The sequence below is a fragment of the Triticum aestivum genome, chromosome 3A, assembly GCF_018294505.1.
Source record: "Triticum aestivum cultivar Chinese Spring chromosome 3A, IWGSC CS RefSeq v2.1, whole genome shotgun sequence".
NCBI classification, from domain to species: Eukaryota; Viridiplantae; Streptophyta; class Magnoliopsida; order Poales; family Poaceae; genus Triticum; species Triticum aestivum.
This window is the reverse complement of record NC_057800.1, coordinates 25807309-25824666: the sequence shown is the minus strand read 5'-3', so window position 1 is coordinate 25824666 and position 17358 is coordinate 25807309. Positions and strand designations below refer to the sequence as shown.

The 17358-nt window shown below is 45.2% G+C and overlaps 1 long non-coding RNA gene and 2 pseudogenes across 1 annotated transcript; 2 read left to right on the top strand and 1 right to left on the bottom strand.

Annotated features, from left to right (window-relative positions):
* The first annotated feature begins 969 nt into the window (after positions 1–969).
* On the top strand, positions 970–1108 carry LOC123063847 (uncharacterized; annotated as a pseudogene).
* A 2185-nt stretch (positions 1109–3293) lies between these two features.
* Positions 3294–17358, bottom strand: part of LOC123056664 (putative disease resistance protein RGA1) — a 36822-nt pseudogene continuing 22757 nt past the window's right edge.
* Positions 14522–17218, top strand: LOC123059975 (uncharacterized). The gene is made up of 3 exons (XR_006427680.1): positions 14522–14603; positions 15182–15230; positions 15841–17218. It is a non-coding gene; the product is annotated as an uncharacterized lncRNA (long non-coding RNA).

Here is a 17358-nt window from a genome sequence, read left to right as displayed (position 1 = left end):
GAGGGAGTAGCAAGAATGAGATGATTTTGCCTATACTGTTTATGTGGCAGTACTACTTAAATGCCACAGTGACGCAGACGGACAGCTGGGGTAATTTCCAATGACTTAAATGCCACATTGATGTAGACAAACGGAGGCGGCAGGCGAGGTGAGCGGCGGATTGTACAACACCATGTGGGTACCTCTGGACTGTCTTTACAATTAAGCCGTGTTAAACATAGTACAACAGGCCCATAGGGCGCACCGGCCGAACCTGGCCTAGCTAGATAGATAGAGTCCATCTTGTTGTAAATTCTTATCTCTATCTCTCTAGATCTTCCTTGTCTCTCAAGATGTAATCCCAACAAACCTTGTATGCTTATCAGGGAGATGCCCCTGCCTATATAACATGCAACCGTCGCCTCCAACGAGGTACGACGTTCTCCGCTAGTTTACATGGTAATCAGAGCCTCCTCTATCCATCACATCTAGCAAAAACACCTACCACCAGCCATGTCGTCCTCAAGCTCTGTCCAGATCGCCTCCATGGGGCTGGTCGCCGAGAAGCTCACCCGCACCAACTACGTTCTGTGGCGTGCGCAGGTGACTCCGCAGCTAAGAGGTGCTGGTTACTTCGGCTACGTCGACGGAACGATGCCGGAGCCCGCCCAGTTCATCGTCAAGAAGGACAAGGACGGGAAAGAGGAGACAACACCCAACCCTCTCTATCCGATCTGGTTCAGAGAAGGGCAGCAGGTACTTGGATACTTGCTCAATAACCTCACCAAGGAAGTCCTCGTGCAGGTCACGTCCATAGCCACGCCGCACGAGCTCTGGGCAGCCCTTGCCCACATGTTCTCCTCGCAGTCCAGGGCGCGCGTCAACAACATCAAGGTTGCGCTCTCCACGGCGCAGAAGGGAACGCAGTCGGTGGCTGCCTACTTCGCCCACATGAGGTCCCTTGCAGATGAGCTCGCAGCTGCTGGGAAGCCGATCGATGATGATGAGCTTATCTCCTACATCACCTCTGGCCTTGACATGGAGTATCAACCCCTCATCTCCGCCAACGACGCCCGCACCGAGCCCATCAGCATCGACGACCTCTACGCCCAGATGAGTAACTTTGATCAGCGCCTCGCCCTTTACAGCACGGCAGGATCCGGTGGAGGATTCAAGTCCTCTGCCAACGCGGCGTCCCGCGGCCGTGGTGGAGGCGGCCGACGCAGCGGTGGCTCATCTCGCTACCGTGGGTCGCAGCGCTCCAAGGGCAAGTCTTCGGGCGGCGACGGCAACCCTTCTCCACACAACAGCAACGGCGGCGGCGGTCGGCCCTACAACAACAGCAACAAGGGTCGCCGCGGAGGCCGCCCACGCGCTACTCCGGACATCCCACGCTGCCAAATTTGTGGCAAACCAGGCCACACTGCACGGGACTGCTGGTACCGTTACGAGGAAGATGGAGAATCTTCCCAAGATGAGAAGGTTGCGGGGGCGGCAGAAGGCTCCTACGGTGTCGACACGAACTGGTACGTGGACAGCGGCGCGACAGATCACATCACAGGGGAGTTGGAGAAGGTAACCATGCGCGAGAAGTATCGCGGGCAAGACCAAGTCCATACCGCCAATGGAGAAGGTATGAGCATTAGTCATATTGGTCATTCAGTAATAAAAACTCCCCACAAAAATATTCGTCTCAGAAAAATTTTGCATGTTCCTAGTGCATCCAAAAATCTCCTTTCCGTTCATCGCATTGCCATCGATAACCATGTGTTCCTTGAATTTCATCCGTTTTTCTTTTTGATCAAGGATCAGGTCACGAGGAAAATTCTCTATCGAGGTAGATGTGTTCGAGGGCTCTACCCGTTGATTCCGGAGCTTAGGAGATTGAATAAACAAGCCTATGGTGTCACCAAAGTGTCTTCAACACGATGGCACGATAGATTAGGACATGCATCGTTTTCTTTGATTGAGAAATTGCTTAGAAAGAATAAGCTCCCGTTTGTTGGTGAGCGTAGTTGTGAAACTATTTGTGACTCATGCCAACGTGCTAAAAGTCACCAGCTAGCTTATCCTATATCTACAAGTGTTTCCACCAAGCCTCTTGAACTCATTTTTTCTGATGTATGGGGTCCCGCGCCTACCTCAGTTGGGCGTCACACCTACTACGTGAGTTTCATTGATGATTTCAGTAAGTACACATGGATATATCTCCTCAAAAAGAAATCTGATGTGTTTCAAGTTTTTCACAATTTCCAAGCACTTGTAGAAAGAAAGTTCAACTGCAAAATTCTAGCTATACAATCTGATTGGGGAGGGGAATACAGACACCTAAACTCCTTTTTTCAACAGATTGGCATATCTCACCACATATCATGTCCTCATGCTCACCAACAAAACGGATCTGCCGAGCGTAAGCATAGGCATATCGTTGAAGTAGGTTTAGCTCTTCTTGCAGCTGCCTCTATGCCACTAAAATTCTGGGATGAAGCCTTTCTCACCGCAGTTCATCTTATAAATATCCTACCTAGTAGAGTTATCAACAATGAAACTCCGGTAGAACGCCTTCTTCATACCAAACCTGACTACAAATCACTTCGAGTATTTGGTTGTGCGTGCTGGCCAAATCTTCGTCCCTACAACAACCGCAAACTTCTATTCCGATCAAAACAGTGTGTTTTTATTGGTTACAGTCCACAACATAAAGGTGTAAAATGCCTTGATGTATCCACAGGTCGTGTCTACATCTCTCGTGATGTCGTATTTGACGAGACTGTTTTCCCTTTTGCACACCTCCACCCAAACGCCGGCACTCTCCTTCAAAAGGAAATCCTTCTTCTTCCATCTCACCTCACCGGCCTTGACAATGGGGATGCTTTTACTACTAATGATCAATTATTGACTAATTCTCCTACTAATGCTGGTGATGAGTTTTGTGATGAAGCAGAAAAAATCGGCGCAGAATATACTGAAGAAATCAGCCAAACTCGTCATTTTATGCCCCCTGCATGCAGCAGCCGCGTCATCGAGGCGGATCCGCCTCGGGATCAGGGCGTCTCAGCCGCGGGTTCCGCGCATGACGGGACGGACGAATCTTCCTCGAGCCCCACGCCACGCCACGCCAGCGGTGGCAGCAGCGGCTCCGCGCCGCGACAAGTCGACAGCGCCCCAGCCAATCACGGCGCGCCTGCGCGGGTGGGCCCTGCGCCCGGTCGGTTCGGCGTCGAACCGCGTCACTACACGCGGCGTGCGCCTCGGCGGGATCCGGGTGTGGAGTCCCGCGCCGCATCTGCGGGGGCCCACTCATCATTGCTCCATCATGAGCCGGACGCAGCTGCCCCCGCTGCCGCCGGATCTTCTGTGGCGCCATCCTCCTGTACGTCACGCCCGATGGCCGCAGAAGATCCCGCCTCGTCGCACGCGCCTGAGGCCCCCGGCAGGTCTTCTTCGGGATCTGCAGCAGCTCCAGGGGGCGGATCTTCTGTGCCCGCTTTGTCACCATCACGGACAGACTTCAAAGGGGAGTAATTCAACCCAAAGACTATAAACATATAGCAAAATTTGGTTATGCTTGTAACACACACAGTGCAGACACTGTTCCACGTACTGTTGCAGAAGCTTTGGATGATCTACGGTGGAAGAAAGCCATGGAAGAAGAGTGCATGGCGCTTCACAAAAATAAAACATGGCACTTAGTCTCTGCACATCAAGGCAAAGGTAAAAATGTGATCGACTGTAAATGGGTTTTCAGAGTAAAGAAGAAGTCTGATGGAACCATTGATCGTTACAAAGCTAGGCTAGTAGCAAAAGGATTTAAGCAAAGGTATGGCTTAGACTATAAGGATACATTCAGTCCTGTTGTAAAGGCTGCCACTATTCGCCTTGTTTTGTCTATTGCCATGTCCAGGGGAAGGTGTCTCCGCCAGCTAGATGTACAGAACGCGTTTCTCCATGGTGTTCTGGAAGAGGAAGTGTTCATGAAACAACCTCCTGGGTTTGAGGATAAAAGTAAGCCTCTTCACATTTGCAAGCTTGATAAGGCTTTGTATGGATTAAAACAAGCCCCTAGAGCATGGTATTCCAGGTTGAGCTCAAAACTTCAGGCACTTGGTTTTGCTCCTTCCAAGTCTGACACCTCATTATTTATTTATAATAAGTCAAATACCTCTATATTTGTACTTATATATGTTGATGATATCATAGTCACAAGTTCATCAGATGAGGCTGTTACAGGATTATTAAAAGATCTAAATTCTGAATTTGCTCTCAAGGATTTGGGAGACCTGCATTATTTTCTTGGTATTGAAGTAAAAAGAGTAGGAGATGATCTCTATCTTACCCAAGAAAAGTATGCAACTGATCTTGTAGCAAAATCAGGGTTGAAAGGTTGCAAGCCAGCATTAACACCTTTGTCCAGCTCAGAAAAACTGTCCTTGTCAGAGGGAGAACTCTTGAATCAAGAGGATAGCACCAGGTACAGGAGTATGGTTGGTGCATTACAATATTTAACCTTGACTAGGCCTGATATTTCTTTTGCTGTGAACAAAGTTTGTCAGTTCCTTCATGCACCCACTATAGTACACTTGACAGCTGCCAAACGTATTCTTAGATATGTCAAAAATACCTTGAGTACTGGACTAACATTCAGCAAGTCATCGTCAACACTTGTCAGTGCATTTTCTGACTCTGATTGGGCAGGCTGTCTAGATGACAGACGATCAACTGGTGGCTTTGCAGTGTTCTTTGGTCCAAATCTGATTTCTTGGTGTGCTAAAAAGCAAGCTACTGTATCTAGGTCCAGTACAGAAGCAGAATATAAGGCACTAGCAAATGCTACTGCTGAAATTATCTGGGTTCAGTCTCTGCTCAAGGAGCTTGGCATACGCTGTAAACAAGCTCCATGCTTATGGTGTGATAATCTTGGTGCTACATATCTTTCTGCCAATCCAGTTTTCCATGCACGGACAAAACATATCGAAATAGACTTTCACTTTGTCAGAGAAAGAGTTGCTGCCAAGAAGTTGGATGTTCGGTTTATTCACTCTCAAGATCAAGTTGCTGATGGGTTTACTAAAGCCTTGCCTACAAGAAGTTTTGAGGAATTTAAACGTAATCTCAACCTGTCCAAGTTGTGATTATGGGAGGGTGTTAAACATAGTACAACAGGCCCATAGGGCGCACCGGCCGAACCTGGCCTAGCTAGATAGATAGAGTCCATCTTGTTGTAAATTCTTATCTCTATCTCTCTAGATCTTCCTTGTCTCTCAAGATGTAATCCCAACAAACCTTGTATGCTTATCAGGGAGATGCCCCTGCCTATATAACATGCAACCGTCGCCTCCAACGAGGTACGACGTTCTCCGCTAGTTTACAAGCCGTTCGTAACTTCAAATGCAGATTTTGAACCACGAAGAAAGAGATGATGAGACTGGACCAAGGATTCACTTGTAGATCGTTAGCTTGAAGTTTAGTGTTACTACTGCACAAAAGCAAACTGTTAATATCTTGGTGTTTGTTTTCCTCCACTATCACACAACACATACGTACCAAGGGAGACACGCTCAGGGATTTGCTTTAGCCCAGAGGCATTTCTCCTTGGTGGCACTAGGACTAGTACATTATTTCCTGCCCTCACAGCCTTCTTCTCTGCTCTTTACTTCTCTTATATAGCAAACTTGGTTGCATGCATATGCTTTAGACTCAGCTAAACTCACGCTTCATACACCAGTCCTGGAATCACTTCAATAACACATGACTCAACCAAATCAGTTGGGTGGCTACTCACATGATCCTACATGCATTGGTGTCTACCTACGGCTCAACCAAATCGGACAGCTACATACAAACACTTCTATCTGAGTCATGTTACTAGTAGGTTGTAGCAGCTTGAAGTGCATCAGAACAACATGCGAAAAATATTACGGACGAGCTGTAGCATGAAAGTACTGCCATCTCGCAATAACAGAGTGCACAGACACAAGGATTCTTACTCTGTTAATGTGCCCGACTTACCAGTAACTCTAAGATTACTTGCTTTACATTCTGTTTCAGTGGAACTGACACTCTGCATACTTAGCTCTGGACATCTCCAACACATCTCCTCTGGTGAGTTGGCCATCATAGATAGGAGCTGATTTAAGATTCTGTTTGCTGATCAGAAATAAAAACGATATTCTCTACTATAGTAGTTTGCTGATCGCAGCCGGTCAGATATACCAATGGTTTTTGTGGTTTGTGCAGTTAACAGAAATTCATTCCAGTACCACAAACAAAGCTATGTGAAGAAAGAAATCCTGTAATGATGGTACCAAAACTACATTACAGTTCAGAAAACGTGGGTATACCCGGTAGCCATACCTCATGAGTTTCCAGAGTCTATAATTATCAACAAATAACTGGCAAACCGCCACAAGAGAAGGGGGAAGTGCGTAATCAAGATAGTGGTCTGCTGCTCTTATAGCTGCTTGCTTCATCTCAAGCTCCATCATGTATACAAGTACAACAGTCACAGGAGACTATTATTATTTTTAAACGATAGAATCTAGACAATGTTTTCTTGAAACCATCTACACTTTGGGATTTCATCAAAGAGCTGTTTCTGCCACTTCTTACCATGAAATAGACTATCAATCACCACACAGATTTATTTTGCAATTTCCATCAGAATGGATCCTCATTTTTTCTGGTTCCGGTGAATTAAGCAAGCCAGCAAAAAATACTTTTATGTCAGTTTTACTGGTTAGTAAGAATAAGATACTTTGTATAACAAAATACAAAAATAAATTAGAAATAGTACCTAAAATACAGCCGTAACATCTTGCATATAGTTATGAACTTGCTTGCATGTCAATCAACATAAACTCATCTTTTTTTTCGATAAAGAACATAAACGCATCTAACGTTTTTTTTATCTTTCTACACTGTTCCTTTAGTTCTGTACTACAGTTGCTCACATACAGCTCCTGCAGGGAAGCCGGCAGGCCCATTTCTGGCAATGATAGAATTCCTGGACAAGCCTTGATAGATAGTTTCTTGACGGAAGAAAGACGATGCAGTTCCTTAGGCAGCGATATGAGATCAGAGCAGTAGCAAAAATCAAGAATATGAAGAGATGTAAGGTGACAAATTACTTTGTCTTGTTCTTCTGTGAACGATCTCACATTCTTCGCCTGCAGAGAATGAGTGATTGAGAAATCATTGTATACCCTACAAGTTCACCAATGCAACTATACTGAGTTATTATTACCATGAAAAACACCACATGTTGGAGAGAGGGGAGGCTCTTGCAAATTGCTGTGCTAAAGAATGAAGCGTTATCAATCTCAAGCTTCTCTAGATGCAGTAAAAAGTACAGATCCTTGTTCTGCCCATCTGGAGATGAAGGGCTGCAAGGTATAGCCAAACTGGGACATTCAAAAATCCGCATGTGCTTGATACTGCAGAGAGACCCCATGCTGTCCAGAGCAGATAACCTAGCACATTTCTCAATAATAAATGTTTCTAAAGATGTGCAAGAATGGAGAATAATAGATGTCAGCCCTGGACTCCGTGATATTGCCAAGGTGGACAATGAGGTGAGATTAGAAAGCATGAAAGACAGCAACCTGTTATCCATGTGAGTAACCATAAGGTCTTGTATCGATGGTGGTAGGAGGGACCAGCTATCACTGGATTCTTTTTCTGTCCATATAGAGAAAAAATGTGGGCACCCTGTTATGTGTAGTGTTTTGAGTGAGATAAATCCAAGAAAGCCTTCATTGCACAGAAGAACCAGATCTGGGAAGTCTTGTATGCACAAATACTCAAGCCGATTTAAGAGGTCAAGTGGGATATGCAACAAGCCATCAATTGTCCAGTAGTGGTTGTAAGATGTTGAGGAGCTGAAATTCCCAGTAATCAGATCACCAACTGCCAAGGATGCTATTTTTGGACAGCTTCCAATAGTCAAGAAATAAAGGAAGGGCAATTGCAACAGCAAGTCAGATAACTGCTTCCCAGTTATACCACATTCTTGGATTACAAGCTTCTTGAGCAAAGATGGGACTCCTTGATCATACGGATAAGCAGGCAAGAAAAACTTTGGGCAATCCATAATTACCAGCATCTCTAAGCAGAGAAGTCGGCTGAAATTTTCCCAGGGCAAATATGCTAGATCTAGGAAGCTTGCAATTGTTAATTTCACAAGCCCACTAAGCCTGCAGTAAGTCAAAATTGATGTTAATATCTCATCCAAGGTTCTCACACTAGCACTCCCTTTGATATGTAATGCTCGCACAAATAATCTGATGTCAGGAAATGATCCTACTCCCTCAATAGACATTATGGATAGAGATTTCATCTCACCAAACTGGGGTAAGTCAACCAGCTGAGGACAGTTGTAAATGTTAACACGACGGAGACAACAAAATGAGTGAAAGCCTTTGTCACTGGAAGAACATTGAGGTAATGCAAATAACCTTAGTTTAGGGCAATCTCTTATTGTAAGTTCTTCTAGACATGGAAAAATGACATGCTTTTCAGACTCAGTCCAATCGTCACAGTACATAACTGGTACTTCTGTTGAAGCAGACAACTGTATCAAATGTAGTGTTTTAAGGAGTGGAAATTGCCCAAGTGGCGGAAGTATCTCCCATTTTGTGCAATTCTCCAGATAGATGGACTCTAAGCTGGTGAGTGGAAAATTGGAGCTCAACCATGTCGGGGAACAAATACCTCCATAACTAGTTATATGAAGGCGCTTGAGCCCAAAACTTGGATGAAGACCCTCAAGCACCTGTGCCTCAGTAATAGAACTCACACCAAACCGATTCTTACACCATGAAAGCAACATATCATGGATGTATATCTTGTCCCTTAATCCAGCATTCGTAGACTCCTCTCTACTACCCAAATTCTCCAGATTGTAAATTGCAAGAGATCCTCCCAATTCTTTTAACCCATTCAACTGTTCAATCTGAAAGTCTTCAGTCTCTCCCACTCGGAATTCCTTCAATTCTTGGAGGAACTTTAGCCTTCCAACTCCAGCAATCTTTGCATGCAATTCACCTCGAGCAACAAAATGCCTCAAGTTCAAAAGATTGTTCATGCCATGTGGTAAAGCCGAAAGATCCACGCAATACTCTACATCAAGAACCTGGAGATGATAAAGTCGACATATAACCTCTGGCAAGGGTCCACCTAGTCCACTTGATATTAGTTCAAGATAGCGAAGATGGATCAATTTGCCAAAGTCACTAAGAAGAGTGTCTATGCTGGAAGTTAGTACGGATAACCTCAAAACGCGAAGATGCTGCACCTCTTTGAATACCTTGCAAAAAGTTTCAGAAAACCCTTCATCATACTTTCCAAATAACATTAATGTGCTCAACGTTTTGGTCTGCACTTTTCCACCAATGTAAGCCAGCTTTCTCTGAAAGTTATCATTGGGAGAATAATGCCGGGCACTTGTGTTCCACTTATAAGCAGATCTTGTATTGATAGATAGGTGTCGAATAGTTGGGTGACATGTTCCACTTTTTGAATCAAAATTTTCCAACATATGACATTCGTCTAAAGAAACTATATGGGCCAGGTCATGAATCAGATCATGCATACAATAGTATGTGCTTCTTTGAAAAAAACCTCGGTCCACTAAATCATTCAAGTAATGATAACCAGTCTCCTCCATTCTCTTACTTCCAGGAGGAACAAAACCTTGTGATATCCAAATGCGAACCAATTCCATCCCATCAAACATGTGACCTTTAGGAAATAGTGCACAATAAGAAAAACACCTTTGGAGATGGAAAGGCAAGTGTGTGAAACTAAGTTTCAATGCAGGGATGATATCATCCGGCCCTTGCTGCAGTTTCCATTCATCACTTAGCAAAACTGACATCCAGTGCCCACCATCAAGGTTTCTTTTCAACAGTGCACCAACACTTTTTGCAGCTAAGGGGTAACCCTTCAACTTGTTGGCTATCCGCTGTCCAATAACCTGTAAACCTGGATGTCCTTCACACTACCGGAATAACCTTATATGCCTACGGCCATATCTATGCCGACGGCTGCCGTAGGCATAGATGGAGCTATGCCGACGGCCTGGTGAATACCGTCGGCATAGAAAATCCGTCGGCATAGCTTCATCTATGCCTACGGCAGCCGTAGGCATAGTAAGGCCGTCGGCATACATCGATCTATGCCTACGGCAGCCGTAGGCATAGTTAGGCCGTCGGCATAGAGGTGGCCCTGGTGGCTCGGGGACAGACGGCGGGCTGACGGCGTCAAATCTATGCCGACGGCCCTGACGGCAGCCGTCGGCATAAATATCATCTGGTTTTTTTACTAGGAGCTGCCACGTGGCAGAGCTATGCCGACGGCAAAGCCGTAGGCATAGTTATCCATCTATGCCGACGGCAAAGTCGTAGGCATAGTTATCCATCTATGCCTACGGCAAGGCCGTAGGCATAGCCCCGCCACGTGGCGCCTCCTGGTAGCCCCGAGAACTATGCCTACGGCATGGCCGTAGGCATAGATATCATCTGTTTTTTATTTTAAATTATTTTTATTTTTTAAAAGTTAAAATTTCAATAATTTAAATCTAACTTATCTAAACTTAAACATACACAAATTATACATCGACTTGGGTAGAATTTTCCATAGATTATGACTATCCAGTTTTTTTTTATTTTTGAGTATGTTAGAAATGTGACCTCGTGTACTTTTGCATATATGTCCTTATACTTTGTTAAAAGCATAAGTAATTGATACTTGGATCGATTTTGACAAATTTTATATGGTTTTTTATCAGAATCTTGAAAGGATTATGTTGCTATAATATGTTTCAAATTTGAACTAACTTAAATCATGTTTGCTTCAAATTTACAAAAAACACCATTTTGTTTTGATTTTTTTGTATATTTTGAGAAAAAACCCTTCGTGGGGTAGCAATGCCACCAGAGCATCGCGCCGGGTCCTCATACATGTCTTAAGGTGTGGTGGCACGTATAAAGAGGCAATACGCGGCTCCGGTGTGAGGTCCTCCCCCCTCACGGACGGCAATGAAATCGAAGTAATCCCTCTACGGTTTTGAAGTTGCATGAAATAGTTCTGAACACTCGGAGTGTGATCAATTCATGAAATTTTTACACAGTGCAGACACATGTGATATAATAGGTGTGGCAATTTCTTATATTTTTTAAAGATGCAAGAGTATGTGAACCCCCCCCCCCCACTACGGATTGTTCTTCGCGTGTCTACGAGTGTGGCCAGGGGCCTTCGGGGGCTAACCATGCTACCAAATCTTGCGTTGGCTCCTCTTACATGTCTGGAAGTGTGTTGTCAGGTGCAAACACCCCTCATGCGGCTCCGGAGTGTGACCCCCTTCACGGAAGGCGCTGCCGCCAGCACTTGGACGGGGGAAACAGTTGCGCCGGGTCGACACGAGGGGGATCCGATGGTGGGTTGGGCCCAGACCTTGTTCTGAAATGTTCCTATGGGATGACCTATCACAATCAGGTGGAAAAGTCCATTGGTCAAAGGCCGTCCGGTGTAAGTCAAAGGCCTAGATCTCCGGGTCAACGGGGCTAGGGTAAGGCCGGTCGGGGGCCTTCGGGGGTAGCAATGCCACCAAAACTTGCATTGTGTCTTAACATATATATACAAGTGTGATGGAGGGTTGAAATAGCCAACAGAGCAACAGGCAGCACACTTCCTTCACAAAACCAAACACATTCTTTCTCAATAACCAGATACTACCTTGGAGATGGTGTAGTTTACAAGCGGCCTCCTGTCAGGCTTCTATGAAATATGCTCAAACTTTTACAAGGGCCATATGACTACACCATGCTAGGTCCCGAGGATTTCCGGCATCGCATGATTTCCCGTGGATTTTAACGGCTAGATCTGGCATGCTGCCGAGGTACATTCACCCTATGGTGGTGGGCCTGCCCCTCCTTTGGTTGCACTAGGTCTACACATACCGCAAAGACATCATATGTGATTTAACAAAACACTTCTGGACATCATTTCAGGTGGTCGCCGTGCAGATCTGCAATTTCCCGCGTTGAAACCCTACGGATGTAGTAAATGTCTCAAATATTGCAGGCAGGCCCGAAAAATGCCATGTACTGGCACGTGTCATGCAATGCCCCCCTTTGAGAGCACGAGAAGTTTCGAGGTCAATGGAGAAACGGGCAACACACTTCCTTCACAAACCGGAGACGTTCTCTCTTGATAGCCAGATACTACCTCGGAGATAGTGCAGTTTACATGCAACCTCCGGGCAAGCTTCTACGAAACGCGCTAAAACTTTCACCGCACCCTACAAGGGCCATATGATGACACCATGCCAGGTCCTGAGGATTTCTGGCATCGTATGATTTTTGGTCGATTTTAACGGCTGGATCCGGCATGCCGCCGAGGTACATTCGCCTCTCGGTGGTGGGGCATGCCCCCCCTTGGGTTGCACTAGGCCTACACATACCGCAAAGACATCATATATGATTGGGAAAACCACTTCTGGACATCATTTCAGGTGGCCGTCGTGCAGCTCTGCCATTCCCGCATTGAAACCCTAAGGATGCATTAAATGTCTCAAATATTGCAGGCGGGCCCGAAAAATGCTATGTACTGACACGTGTCATGCAATTGTCCCCTTTGAGAGCACAAGAAGTTTTGAGGTCAGCGGATCAACGGGCAATGCACTTCCTTCACAAACTGGACATGTTCTCTCTCGATAGCTAGATAGTACCTCGGAGATGGTGCAGTTTACAAGCGACTTCCGGTCAGGCTTCTACGGAACACGCTAAAACTTTCAGCACACCCTACAAGGGCCATATGACGACACCGTGCCAGGTCCTGAGGATTTCCGGCATCGTATGATTTTTGGTCGATTTTAACCGCTGGATCCGGCATGCCGTCGAGGTACATTCGCCCACCGATGGTGGCCCCTACCCCTCCTTTGTTGTCGTCGTTCGATGCTGAGGGACGTCGCACGTGTCTTCATCGACGGTGATGGGGAAAGACGAAGAGATGTTCCGTGTGACTGTCCGTAGGTCCCCGTCCGGACTCATAGCCGTCATACCGGACGCACCATTCCCCGATCCATTCCCTCCCCACCTCACCTCACCATCTCCTCCTCGCCGCCCTCCTCTCCCATCACGGATCGTCGACGGTCGGTCCAAGAGGGTAGAAAAAAATAGAAGAAAAACAAAAGGGAGAACACAATTGTATGAGCTTGGTTTCTATTGGTGGAAACGTTTGTGCCACGGATCGATGATGTGGCGCATATCCATCCATCTATCCATCTAGCTGTCCACCCCACAACCATCCATCCATCCATCTAGAGAAAAGGAGAAAAAAGAAAAAGAAAAAAGAGCCCACCCAACCCCTACCTCGCTCTCTCCCCACGAACCTCTGTCTCTCGCGACTCCTCTCTCCCCCACGAGCCTCTCTCCCTCGCCGCCGCCACCACCCGTGCCGGCCAGTTCCGGCGAGCTCTGGTGGCGCGCAGCACACCCCCAAGCTCCCCTAGGTCCGCTCCACCTCCCCCTCCGTCCAGAATCCGCGCTCCCGCCCTCCACCGTCCCCGTGGCTAGCTAGGGTTTCGGCCGCCACCCCTAACATCGCCGGGATCAGCCACATCCTGGCGACGGCGAGGCCTGAGCTCGACGGATCCGTTACCGGCATGGCGCAGGTACGTCCTTTCCCTCTTTTCTCCCCCGGATCCACCCTCCCCACCTCACCTTCTCCTTTCCTTCCCTTGCTGCAGGTCACCTTGGCGCGGCCTGGACGACGAGGACGGCAGGAGGGCGCCGTCCTTCCTACTCGAGGAAGCGGAGACGAGGGCGCACCTAGCTGGCGGCCCTGTCCTGCTCGAGGAGGCGGGGCTGCCTAGCTCAAGCACGGCCACGACGACCCACCTCGGCAGGTAGCACCTCCATCTCCTTCGCCTCCTTCCTCTGCTCACTACTGCTGCTGCTAATTAGAGGAATATGTGATGCAAATCCTCTTGTGTGAAGGAATTCTAGAGGGATTTGTATGAACAAGTCCTTTATTTATTTATTTGTCTAGTTAGTACCAAACAGAGAGAGAAGATGAGTTTAGAATCCTGGTTCTTTAGTTAGATAGTACCAATAGGGATTGGTTAATTTTGCTGCTACAAGTCGAACGGAGATGAGGAGCGAGGTGTGAGTAGAAGGTGATGAAAGTCGACGCAGTGCTGAGCCAAACCCACTCCTTGCCGAAGCAACCTAGCTGTGGTTCTCTTAAGTCACGAAGCTGGATATATCCTTCACCGATAGCTAGTTTGATCTATCCTGATGGACAAGCTAACATACATAGCAGTAGTTGCTTTTTTATCATTCCCCCACCGGCCAGAGCACAACGTACACACACAGAGAGAGGAAATCTCTAGTTAGCTTTTTTTAGTTTGTCCTCTAATTAGCAGAAACTACTCATTCTTACTCCCCGCAGGTGGCTGGCAATATCATCCTTGATCTATATTTTTTGGATGGTTAGTAAAAGAGCATGTGATTAATAAATTAGTGGAAGTGCAGGTTACTTTGTTGTTTCCCCTAGATCTGTTCTGACGAACATGCATATGCATCACACTAATCTGCTTCATCATAATTATTAAATCCAAGCATGTAAGTCGCTATAGCATTTGCACATCAATCCAGATATGTTTCATTACTCCAGTTTCTACCTTTAGTTTTATATATGGGCTATCTACTACACAATTTAATTACTCTGCATACTTTGTATTACCTGAACATGGATAAATTGCATGTAAAATTTTGGTTCCCATAGATCTCTTGGTTGAGTCAAGGACTCTAGGTAGCAATTTTTTCTATCTCAATTTCATTTGCTATAGTCAGTTACTATTTCGCATTAATATGTTCAGATTCCCAGTTATGATTAATTGATCATATGTACCTTTGGATCTTCCAAAACAATCAACATTTTATCTGCGCTATTTTCTTTCACATTTGCCATTTTGTTCATATCTGTAGATCTATTTATATATATTCTTTTTTTGTTTCTGCCAAGCCACATATGCATCAATTTGAATGAGCTTAAATTTGATCCTTTGTTCTATTTATATATATTATTTTTTTGTTTCTGCCAACCCACATATGCATCAATTTGAATGAACTTAAATCTGATCCTTTGTTTGGTATTACCTACATATAAATTGATTATCCATCTCTTCTTTGATGCACAGGTAGGTACCGCTTATGTACTGGAGCCTTGATCTTAATTTTTCTTCATTGGTAATAATATCATCTCTCAAGAAGTCCTTTACAGATATATGTAGTACAGCGGGTCATTATTTATTTGTTGCTGTGATGTCAAGCTCTATTTTCTTTATTATGACAAGTTGCAAAATTAGTAGTGGGAAGTAAACTTTTGTTAACTTGTTGGCTGAACCAATGGAACTACTGTTATATTTGATTTGTTGCTCAACTAGTGCTGCAATGATGGAACCGATGATTGTGCATGGTGCATCCATCCATTCTATCGGAGTGGCTGTGTTTTTTCTTCTTGTGCTAAGATTGATAGCATCACATATCCTATTATTTTGTTTCTCCAGTAGAGCCTTGTGAGTTGATGTGTCTGCCACCGTCCTCGAATGGTTGTGCAATAATAATGGTCCTAGCTAATTACTAGTATGTGTGTTGCTAAAACAACTTGCTCCTCGTTTAGCAACAACAACAACCACGCTTTGGTTCCCCAAAATTCAGATGGCACTTGCATCTCTACATACACACACATATGAATATGCACCTCGGTTTGGTTCAGTTTGCATGTTTACATTTGCTTTAACTTTGACTGAAACTATCTTGGTGGCACTTGCATTAATGGTGTGTTCTGCCCTTGTAGATGTCCTTGGAGAAGATGGCCATTGGAGTGTAGGGGAGGAACAACCTTGTCTTGCTCAAGGAGGAGGACCACCCGATCTCGACGACGGCACGGCAACAGGTAGCACTCGCCTCCCTCCCAAGGTGAAGGTCTGATCCGCCTGTTTACATGGTCTGCTCTTGTCTTATGCATGTGAGGGGAGAAGAAAGCCATTGGACTGAATTATATTTGCATGTGAGGGGAGCGGTCTTTTTGGTAGATGCAGAGTATAGATTCACAAAATTCACCACATGAGCGTACTACCTATATCCAAATTCTGGATAGCACTTGCATCTTTTGTATGTACACATGAAAAAGCATGACGGTTTGCTTCAGTTTGTATGTGTCCAATTGTTTTTTTACTTTGACTGAAACTATCTATCTTGGTGGCACTTGCATCTCCTGTACATACATACATATGAATCAGCACCACACTTCTCTTCAGTTTGTATGTGTCATTTTTTTTGGTTGAACTTTGACTGAAACCAACTGGATGGCACCTCAATTTGTACATGCACATGAATCAAACACCACCTTGGTTTAGTTTTGTATGTGTCCTTTTGTTTTTACTTTGACTAAAACCAACTCGATGAAACTTGCATCTTCTGTATATACATATGAGTCAGCACCACACTTCTCTTCAGTTTGTATGTGTCAATTTTTTGGTTGAACTTTGACTGAAACCAACTGGATGGCACCTCAATCTGTACATGCACATGAATCAACACCACTTTCATTTAGTTTTGTATGTGTCAATTTGTTTTTACTTTGACTAAAACCAACTCAATGACACTTGCATCTTCTGTATATACATATGAATCAGCAGCACCACACTCTGGTTCAGTTTATATGCATCAATTTTTTGGTTTTACTTTGACTGAAAATTTATATGAGTAAGTATCATCAGTCACAATCAGAGACCAATTTCTTTCTCTTTGGAGCTCAATTTCTTTCTCTTTGGAGCTTGCCTTGAACAACTCATGCTTGATAGATACAACCAAAACTGGAGCATCTTCATGAAAGGCAATAATTTTCTGCCTTTTTAGTTGGATGCCCCTGTTCTAGGCGGGTTTCTTTTGGTAAATTCAGTGTATAGATTACATATTCATCCTCATATGTAGGATCTTCGGTTTGTTATACTGACTGTATGCCACCTCCATCGTGGCAGCCTTGTCTCCCCCACCAATGCCCCTCGGCCTCCTCTAATGCTGTTGTGGAGTCTTAGAATGGGAATGTTATGTACATAAAAAATATTCTATGGTCTGTGTTTGCAAATCCATGGTTGTTGAATCATGTCTATATAAGCATTTGTAAATAGCTAGCCTTTTTGGCTAATCTTTTTTTTCGTTCTGGTGAGCAAGTATGCCGACGGCAATGCCGTAGGCATAGATGGCTCTCGTGATACCAAAAGCTGCCATGTGGTGTGTATGCCTACGGCTAAGCCGTCGGCATAGTTTTGCATCTATGCCTAGCCTGCACCAGGAGCTACCAGAATGCGCC